The sequence below is a fragment of the Fukomys damarensis genome, unplaced genomic scaffold, assembly GCF_012274545.1.
Source record: "Fukomys damarensis isolate Sample0158 unplaced genomic scaffold, DMR_v1.0_HiC HiC_scaffold_4, whole genome shotgun sequence".
Taxonomy (NCBI): Eukaryota; Metazoa; Chordata; class Mammalia; order Rodentia; family Bathyergidae; genus Fukomys; species Fukomys damarensis.
The window spans coordinates 27,653,790-27,664,394 of NW_022900916.1; the positions used below are offsets into that span (position 1 = coordinate 27,653,790).

The 10,605-nt window shown below is 40.3% G+C and overlaps 1 pseudogene; it reads left to right on the forward strand.

The window, feature by feature from the left end:
- Positions 1-3,770: 3,770 nt before the first annotated feature.
- LOC104864962 lies at positions 3,771-4,853 on the forward strand (annotated as a pseudogene).
- The last annotated feature ends 5,752 nt before the right edge of the window (positions 4,854-10,605 follow it).

Sequence of the window (10,605 nt, forward strand, 5' to 3'; positions counted from 1 at the left end):
ATTTATCAGAGTTGTTTATAATGATGAAAATTTGATAATAACCTAAGCATCAGTAGCAAATCATTGGGATACTTCGAAGCCCATAAATATGACAAATGGAGCTGTATTTCTTCATATGGAATATGGACTCAATATCAGCATTTTTATAATTCAATTACAAAAATAATCTGTTACAAAACCAAATTACTATATTTTTATCAAAATCAGCCAGTCATGGTGGTGCATACCTGTAATACCAGCACTCAGGAGGCCGAGGCAGGAGGATGACTGCAAGTTCAAGACCATCCTGGACTACATGGAACTCGAGGCCAGCCTGAACTTCATAGTAAGACCCTGACCAAATAAACAAACACCCCCAAAAGCCATATATAATTCTGAAGCTGGGTGTTGGGGTAAACACCTGCAATCCCAGCATTCAGGGAGAAGGATCTTGAGTTTGAGGACAATCTGTCCTTGAACAGTTGCAAAAAACATCTTTTCAAATGCTATCATAATTCTGAGGTTCAGGGGACATGAATTTTGGGGAGTATACTATTCAACCCAGTACAATACCATAGACATACTTATTCAATAAAGTAAAATTAAGACTAGTGTAATGATATAAACTGGATCCATGTCTCATTGAGTCAAAGAATGAAACTGAAGACAAAGGTGATAGATAAGAGGGGTGTTTATTAAGAAGAGAGAAATAGCTCCCAATAGTCAGGAGAGGACTCGAAAGTGGGTTGCCATAGGGACTATTTGTCTAGGAATTTTTATACTAAAATATGAGCAGGACTCAGACCACTTTGTGTCAAACTAAGGTCAGTGTTTAGAACTAAAACAAACTTGTTTAATCTAAAAAAGGACCTATGAGAAATTGAGCATATAGCAAGTGTACGTCTGCAGGTGCCTTTTGGCGTCTATCCTAAGTGGTTCATTAAAAGAAAAAGTGAGAGAGAAAGAGTGTTTTCCAAATAAGTAGGGGCGGAAGTTGTCATAGTAGTTAGTCATCCATCACCTTGCTTGTTAACTCACTTGTTACATCCTTGGACCCAACTGTCCATCTGGTTCTTGTTAACTCTTGACATCTGCCTCCTGCTTATCTGACAAGGCCTGATCTTGTTAGCTCTACCTTGGGCCCAGTGACTCTCTACCTGCCTATCTGTTGCCTAACTTGCCTGCCTATATTACTAGCATTTGCCTTTTTAGAAGGCAGAGAGAACTTGGAGGGGGCTGTCATGCTAGATTGTCAAGCATGGTCCAGCTCACAAAACCTGGTGACAATTTACCTTTAAGGATTAAACTCCTCTGAGAAGACCAGCCTCATTCTTCTCTAACCAAATGACAAGCAAAGAGAAACAAAGACAGTTCCTGAATTAATTAGTGCCCAGTGTACACAATAGCTTAATGATAAAAATAAGCAAAAGGAATATATAGACAAAGATAAGTAAATGAAAATCACTTCAACACAAGAGCTAGTAACAAACCAAACACCATGTGTCTGCAGAAGAAATTGCTGAAACAGTCTGGGAGAACATTCCCTCCAAGGTGACACTTGATCAGGTCCAGAATGCCATCAAGTTATCAGCAGTGAAGCAAAGGACTGTTCACTTAGACAGAGACTCCACTGGCTAATGCCATTTCAGGCTGAACACTCAAAAAGGATAGAGTCACAGCAAGATGTGTCTTGTATAACAGTCTGAATGCACTGGTATTTATAGTCCCAGAAGGTATATTATCTCAGCTTCCAGATGTCAGCTTTGGAGAAAAAGGTCCAACTGTCCTATTTGCATATCAGCACACAGTTGTCTAGGTGACTATCAGCGAGCCACTTGGCTTAGCTTGGTTTATGAGCTCAAAATGGAGTTAGTGCTGTTAAATAGTCACATCAATCATACTTAAAATACCAATTTACTTAGATTCATGTGAGGCACAACAGGGAAAAAAAATCATACATCCCAATGGGATTCAGAAATGGACCTACCTGGCCCAGGAATCCAGCCTTCTGGTCCGTTCTTGTAGTCTGGCAATCAGAAAGATGCTGCTAAGCTAAGATGAGATGAAGATTCCACAGCATACACAGAACTAAGAATTAGAGAAAACAAACAAGGACAAAGAAGATGAAAAGGAATTACTTAATGATCTGAAGTAGTAAAGAGGACATTATGTTGAAACAAGAAATATAAATGTGCTTGAAGAGAGATTATTAAACAAATGAGAGAATTCAGGTACTAAACTCATGGTCAGTTCAGATAATAAAGGCCCATCTACCTTATTACATAATTATCAGGGTCATTGGCCTCAAAGCTAAAGTTTCTTCTAGCAATAAATTGGGCCTTTGCGAACTGTACTTACATTAATTCACAGTTATAAGTGCTTGGGCTTTCTAGTGCATGGATAATCAGTAACTACGCCTACAACCCAACTTATATGCAAGCTTTTTTTTCTCTCGGCAAATAGTGAGAAGTTGGGTGACATAGATCAATTCAGTGATATTAGACATTCAAACCATCAATGGGCAGATATACATACTGACAAAGAAAAGAAGACATATCCAGACAGAAATGTCTTCCAGATTCTTTTTCCAGATGGAGGTAGAGTATATTACCTTGGGTTGTCTTTTCCAAAGCTATGTGTAGGTGCTTCCAGGATGGAAAGCCACAGAGTTAGGCAAGAATACAAGAGTCTGTCACAAGCTAATGTAACTGCAAATTCTGGAATCTTGGAAAAATCTCAATTCATGCCAAGAAACCAAGGCAGGCAGCAATCCTCCTTAGCTCATGGTTTCTATACTATAGGCCTGGGCTTAAACAAATATATTTCTTCCATGATTAGTGTGTCTATCTCCCAAATTAGTGGCATATGTTTTACCTGGTGCACATCCTGCTTCCGGATAAGACTGCAAGCTCTAAATTTGAATACCTCTGTATCCCAGTGATTGCCATCAGTGGGAGTTTAGTATGATGGCAAATGAGGCTGACTTAGATCAACATGAATCAAAACTACAGGAATCACCACACAGCCCAGCCACTAGACAGGGTGCTTTCAATATAGGGTTAGCTGTTTTGAGTGAAAGATCAAGAGAGGAGTATTGCATGGAGAGATAAAACCAATACTTCATTTCTCCTGGATGTTTGCAGACAAGAAAACATACTGGCAGACCTTACACTTTTAGAAGCTATGGGAAGAATACCCTCAATTGAGGAAGAGTATTTCCTTTTGCAGGAGGATGAGTAATGAACAAACAAGTAAAACAGTGCCACAGAGAGGTGGAGCACAGTGGCAGAGGAGAACTTGTGGGTTTGAATTGTGACTCTGCCCTATTTACAGAGTTATGTCTTTGGGCAGATGCTGGTGTGTTCCTGAGCCTCAGGATCCTCATCTAAACAAAATAAATGAGGAAAATATTGTGAGGAATGGGATGATCCATGAAAAGGGTCCAGCACAGAGTGGGGTTCAGTGCATTGTAGCCATCTATTGTGATTGCTATGTGTGAACTCATAGATGGCAATCAACCTCATCCTCACATCCAAAGCAAATTTAAAGTCAGATTTCAGAAGATTATCACTTGACAGGAGAAAATCATACTCTCCCTCTTCCTTAAGTAGCAGCTGATTCAGCATCACCAAGATAACAAATTAGGTCATTCATATGCCTGTTCTCTTTTGCAGAAGCCTTTGGCAAAATGTCTCAACAACTGCAGAGTCATTTAAATTCTAGTGGCTATGCCTGTTTTGAACCTAGTTTACCTAACTCTTCTTTCTAGATATTACAACTTAGACCTTATGTCTCAGATTGCAATAGGCAATTTTGTTTAATTCTGGGATTTCTACCACAAATTTAAATGATTGTGGCTAACACTAACCAATACTTTTTAAAAGAATGCCAAGATCTTGACCTGTTTTCTTGTTGGATTTTGGATAAATGCTGTGATATTGCAATATAGTAAGATATATCCAGAGCCCCCACGTGTGGAGGGCGGGCCACAATCTCAAGTAGGCTGAGTGTACCTGCACAGTTACCTCCCACAGGTGGTGCCTCTGAGGTCCTGGCTCGCAGAGAGCACACTGGGTCTGGCAGTTCCTGTCCTTAGTCTGACTCAGCCTGGCCGTGGCTTCAGCTATGGATGAGTTGCAGAATGATCTAGAAGAGGTAAAGGTGTTGTTGGAAAAGGCCACTAAGGAATAAGAGTACACGATGCCCTGACAACTGAAAAATCCAAGATTAAAACAGAAATAAAGAGTAAGATGCAACAAAAATCACAAAAGAAACTAGAATTTCTTGACAATGAAAAACCAGGTGTTGTGGTTGTTCCCATCACAACAGGATATACTGTGAAAATCAGTAATTATGGATGGGATCAGGCAGATAAGTTTGTGAAAATCTACATTACCTTAGCTGGAGTTCATCAAGTTCCTGCTGAGAATGTGCAGGTGCATTTCACAGAGAGGTCATTTGATCTTCTGGTGAAGAATCTAAATGGGAAGGGTTACTTTGTGACTGTGAACAATCTCTTGAAACCCCTCTCAGTGGAAAGCAGTTCAAAAAAAAATTAAGACTGATACAGTGCTTACCTTATGTAGAAAGAAAACAGAAAACACGAGATAGGAATACTTGACGCAGGTTGAAAAAGAATGCAGAGAAAAAGAAAAGCCATCCTACGATGCTGAAACAAATTCTATTAAGGGATAAATGAATGCTCTAAAGAAAATTTTTGAAGATGGAGATAATGATATGAAGCAAACCATTAATAAAGCGTGGGTGGAATCCAGAGAGAAGCAAGCCAAAGGAGACACAGAATTTTGAGACTTAAGTCCTTTTGAGAACTGTTATATGGAAATACTGATATTTCCAATAAGGGAATGTTGGTGAGCTGCACATATAAATTTGACAGATAACTACAAAGCCTTCAAAGTAAAGGTAATGAATTCTCCATTTCTTACTGGATGGATTTATTTAAATAAGTTATGCATATTAAACATTTCCTCCTAAAATGGTTTCAATATACCCTGGTCATTTTGTTCAAGAAAGGATTATATGGCCTTCTCATTGAAATATAAAAAGCAAGTCTTGTCTAAAGAAAACAATGCATTATGTGTATTTTTGTTCAGCTAGGAGGTAGAAAACAAAAGTATCTGCTTGCCAGTTAGTTACAGATGTCAGCTCCCACTGATGTAAGAGAAGAATAAAACTGAATTTTTGTATAAAATGCAAATTTGTGCTTGTGCTTCAAATTTGCTGTAGAGTGGATAATCTCCTATCATCAGTGCATATACCAGGGATTACTACGCACTAATAAGCCAATCACAAATGTTTCTCTCTGCATTTAAATGTATTTGTTTATGAGTATAGAATTTAGATAAGCATCTGCTACTAAGTTCTACCATGGATCAGATACTAATAACCATAAAGCAAAAATAATTAATTTGAAAATCCATCTATTCTTGGGTTCAATAAAGTTGGATTTTTATATAAAAAAAAAGATATATCCTAGCACTCTGCAAGGCTGAGGCAAGAGGGTCGGTCGCAAGTTCAAGCCCATCCTACTCACCTTAGTTATTTAACAAGACCCTGTCTCAGATAATTCAAAAGAGCTAGGGGTGTAGCTCAGTGTGAAGGCCCTGGGGTCCTGGGGTCAAATAAATAAATATAGGGGCTGGGGATTTAGTTCAGTAGTTCTGCCACCTGCTTCGCAACTGCAAGGCCCCAAGTTCAATCCTCAGTATCAAAAAATAAGTATTTGTTCACCCCTGGCTCCTAGCCAGAACTCCAGAAATCCTTGTAACTTCCTAAGTGATGAGTGGTGGGAATAATCAAGATACAAGTAGCGTCTTGTTATCCGTAACAAGCCCCTGTCAATCACACATGTATTTATGTCCATAAAGTAAGTTTTAGGAATCCTGTAAGGATAGGGGAGATGGTTGCTAAGGGAACCAATTCTGTAATTTTAGAGTGGGAATTTTCAGCCCTATCCTAGTCCCCTCTGCCCCTAAATTCTGGGGAGGGAAAGAGGATAGAGGTTGAATTTAATCGCCAGTGCCTAAAGAGGTAGTCATCCCTACATAATGCAGCCTGCATAAAAACCAAAAGGTTTGGAGAGCCTCTCTGTGCTGCTAAACTTGTGTGGGTACTTGGAGGGTGGTGTCCCAGAAAAGGGCATGGAAGTCCCACCCTTGCTCTACTCCTTGCCCTATGCATCTCTTCTACTTACTGTATCCTTTGTAATAAACTGGTTAACACAAGTAAATTTTCCCCCGAGTTTCCCATTCTAACAAATGATAGAACCCAAGGAGAGGGTGGATGAAATCACCAATTTCAGTCCACCAGTCAGAAATTTGGGAGGTGCACATCTAAGATTGACATCTGATGTGTATTGAGGCTATACTCTTAAGTGAAATAAATAAGACACACATGTGTTAAAACTGAATAATTTCTTTGGTGTGAAAAACTGATAGTGTAAATTGTATAACTGTATACAAATTGCATAACTGATAATGTAAAATAGGAAAAAGGGGGCTAAAGATGTAGGGAAAGTGGGAAGAATAGGGGAAAGGAAATAAGGGACAAGAAAAAATATGAGAAAATCAAAAATGGAAACAAAGTGTTTGTGAATAGGGAAGGGTGGAGTGGGTGAAGGGAGGGCAGAGATATGGGGAATAAATGAGAACAAAGATCTGTCACGTGGGGTACAAGATCCCAATGATGAATGTAACTGTACTGTATACTTAAAAAGTACCAATAAATTCAATAAGATTTTTTTTTAAAAAGTGACATCCGATCTTGTTGGACTGAGTATTAACCTGTGGACTGTGATACTAACTCTAGGTGGATAGTGTCAGAAATGAATTAAATTGTAGAATGCCCAGCTGGTGCCTCTAGAGAATTGAATGCTTAGTGTGGAAATTCTATACATGTGTTGGGTGAACATATAAAAAGAAGGGGTAAAAATTTCCTATTGGATGGTAACAAAAAATGAACATGGCGTGCTCCTTTCATATCAGCTAGAGGTGGTTACATCATAGTGGTGGCTATCTTTCATGCCAAGTTATGATTTCTACGTTGAGATGAGTCAGCCAGATAATTACATTTAGGGAGCAGAATATACTGGTGTAATGTTACTTCATAGTTACAAGTTACACATTGAACTTATCATTAAGTGTACAGCATAGTTTTTAGTTTTTCTTTCCATTTGATTGACCACCTCTGTCACACAGTGTATTAGATATCTATAACTGTAACAGATTACCCCAAAATGTAATGACTTGAAACAACATTTGTTATCTTGGATTCATCTCTGTGTCAAAAATTCATGTGCAAGGGCCGGGGATTTAGCTCAGAGGTTCTGCCACTTGCTTCACAAGCACAAGGTCCAGAGTTTGATCCCTGGTACCAAAAAAAAAGAAAAGAAATTCATGAGCAATACAGGAACAACCTTTGTTGCAGGGTCTTCCATGAAGCTGTGATGAAGCCTCATGTCTCAAGTCTCCAGTGAGACCCAGCTTACTCAAGAGGCTGTTGGCAGCCCCAGCTGCACAGTGGCTATTGGCCAGAGACACCAGGGCCTTGCCTTGTGAGCCTCTATGTAAGCTACTCACTACACAGCAACATCCTTTCAGAGCCAGGCCTCCAAGGGGAATGAGTGAGAGTACAGAGCAGAGGGTAAACAAGACAGAATCTACTCTGCCTTTTTCTAACCTAATTGTGGAAATGATAGCTCATCATTTTGCAATATTTTATTTGTTACAAGCAAGTCACCCAGGCCAGCTCACATCTAAGGAAAGGAAATCACTGAAATCATCTTAGAAGCTGCCAGCCTCACAACAATGCCATTTAAGGCACTGCTTCTGAAACTAATTATGGAGACGAACCAACTTATCTCTTTAATTTCCAGTTTATTATAGGACAGGACATTGATAAAATGAATAGAAATTCATTTCTAGAAAATAAAAGTATGAAAAACAAATCCATGGATCATACATTGAATCTTGCAATGATGTCAAATTGCTTCAAAAATTTCTAAACACTCTCAATTTTATTATAGTCAGCCTTCCATATCTGCATTTGTGGATTCAACCAAGTGTGGACTGAAAATACCTGAAAGAAATTGTGTCCATATGAACTTCACATACTTTTTCTTGTCATTAGTCCCTAAACAATAAGGTATAATAACTATTTATATAGTGCTGACATTGTACTGGGTATCATAAGTAACCTTGAGATGATTTAATGTATTTGGGAGAATGTACACAGATTATGTGCAAATACTACTCCATTTTATATAAGGAATTTAAGCATCTGCAGGTTTTCACATCTGAGGTGGGCCCTAGAACACCCTGCAGATAACAAAGGATGACTACCAGTTTTAGATCATCCATTGAATGGCACCAGTATAAGTATTTTATAAATACAAATGACTTTTTGAAGCTTTTACAAGACAGTGGTTTGTACATTTCACTTGGGTATTCCTCAGTGGAGGGATTTTAGAAATAAATCTAAATAGAAAATTTTCCTTCTAGTCTCACTCCACTCTATCTACATGTGTAGAAATGGGACTTTTGTTATAATTAAGATGAAAGGTACATAGGATTAATTATAGTCTTCTGTTTTTAATATTTTACTGCCATCTTTATGTGCTGTCCTTTCCACTAGTCCATAAATGACAGAGGCAAGTGCTTTTGAAGGGAGCAATGTGACAGATACCATAAACCCATATTTTAGGAATGTGAGAGGTCAGCCCATTTCCTAATGTTAGGAGGGAAGTTTGAATGCTCTTCTTGTTCCTAGTCTATTCAGATTCCCCAAAACAAATCTCAAGTGTAACCTCCTCAATTTGATGGGAGAAAAGGACATTTTTTTAGCATTAATTAACTGTGTACAAGATTCTGGAAGGTACCACTACAAGAAGGGACCGCTTCTGCTCTTACTTGGTTTATAACACTTCCTCTATAAACCGTGTCAAAATACTGGCATTTTAGTACATCCTTTTTCCCATTTCTAAATTATCACAAATATATATCTATTCTCCTGAATACACCATAAACTTGCTAAACAATAGTGCTCCCATTCCATACCCCTCACAGCCTTCAGCACAGGTACAGCAGTTAGTAGGTCCTCAGCGAGAATCTGAATGTGGCTTATTTACTAAGCCAAGATCCAGAGTCCTCTGCTCAGGGACTAAGTGCTGTAGACTCGGCTCCTATCCCAAATCTTGCTGGGTGAGCATCTCTCTTCATCTTCTTGATCACTAGCTACCCATCCTGCAAGGCTTAAAACAGAAGCAACTTTAGGAACTCTGTTTCTGCTCCTCTGGCCCCCGCTGAGCAAATCCAAAGCTCTTCCTGTCTTCCTACCACATTAGCCCCAGGAAAGAGAAGAGAAAACCAGGTGGAGGATGGAGCCTTTATAAAAAAAAAAAAAAAAAAGTCTTGCTCAGCTTCTCACACGAAGCCAACCCTCAGTTAGGCATTCCCTCCCCACCCCTCGGCCTAAGAACACTGAGGGTTAGTAAAAGCTACAGTTCAGAACCTGGTGACTAAGTACTGTGCCGGAACAAAAGTGAACCAAAAAGGTTTCTTGCCCTGAAGAATTTGCGATGGACAAATTAGACCAATCCTCAGATACTGTAAAATATAAGATAGAGTGGGCCAAGGGTTGTGATGTTGGCAGATGGCACTGTGGGAGAGCAGATGGGAGAGATTAATTCCAATCAGTGGAAATTCAGAGCATGTAGCTCTGGGGCGAGGCCTTGGAGGATGGGTAAGGTAACTGAAAGTACTACCCAGTGCTGAGGCTGGTGGTTTACCCGCATTATCTCATCTACAACTCACAAAAGGTCTACTGAGGAGATGTTAGTCTCGTTTTATACTGAGGAAACTGAGGCAAGGAGAGCCTAAGTAGTTCACCCAAGGTCCAGCCTAGGAAACAGTGGAGGCTAGATTTGAACACATCCATGTGCCTGTAAAGCTAGTACTCTTAACTTCCCTTAAGGAGCAAAGGCTGCCACGAGGGACAGTCTAGCGACCTGCAGAGCATACCTAGAGAACAGTGAAGAGTCCAAAGCTGTGCGCAGACATGAGCGTGTGTGTGAATAATATTGTTCAATCCCAAGTGCAGCTTGGAATTTATACGTCAAATTCTGGGTTTTACGTATATTTCACCTGATCTCACTTGCCTACCTGACAGGTGTTATCCCATTTTACAGACAGAGGAACTTAGTTGGCTGGTGGTAGGCTGGAATCTGAATACAGGGGTCAGGCTCCCAAGCCTACTCTTAACTCTTACTAGTGTGCCAGCCAAGAGTCCTCCCAGGTGTGAAAGCCTTCACAAGCCACCAGGTGCCTCAAAGCTGCCAACCGACTTCCCCCTAGTGTACACACCCTGTCATTTCCCACCAACCTATTCCCGCCCTATCTCTCCCACCCGGAGCTTTTAGCTAGGATAGCCCAGGTCTGAGCCCCAGGGGTGCCAGGGATCCCTACGTCCCCAGAAGAACTGCTACCTAAAGCTTCGCATTTGCAGCAGAAAGAGGCCCGGAGCCCGTGAGCCCCGCCCCGCGCGGCCCCTCCAGCGGCGCGGTTTGGGGACGCCGGTAGGGGAGGAGCAGGAGGCGGGTCGGTGTCCGGG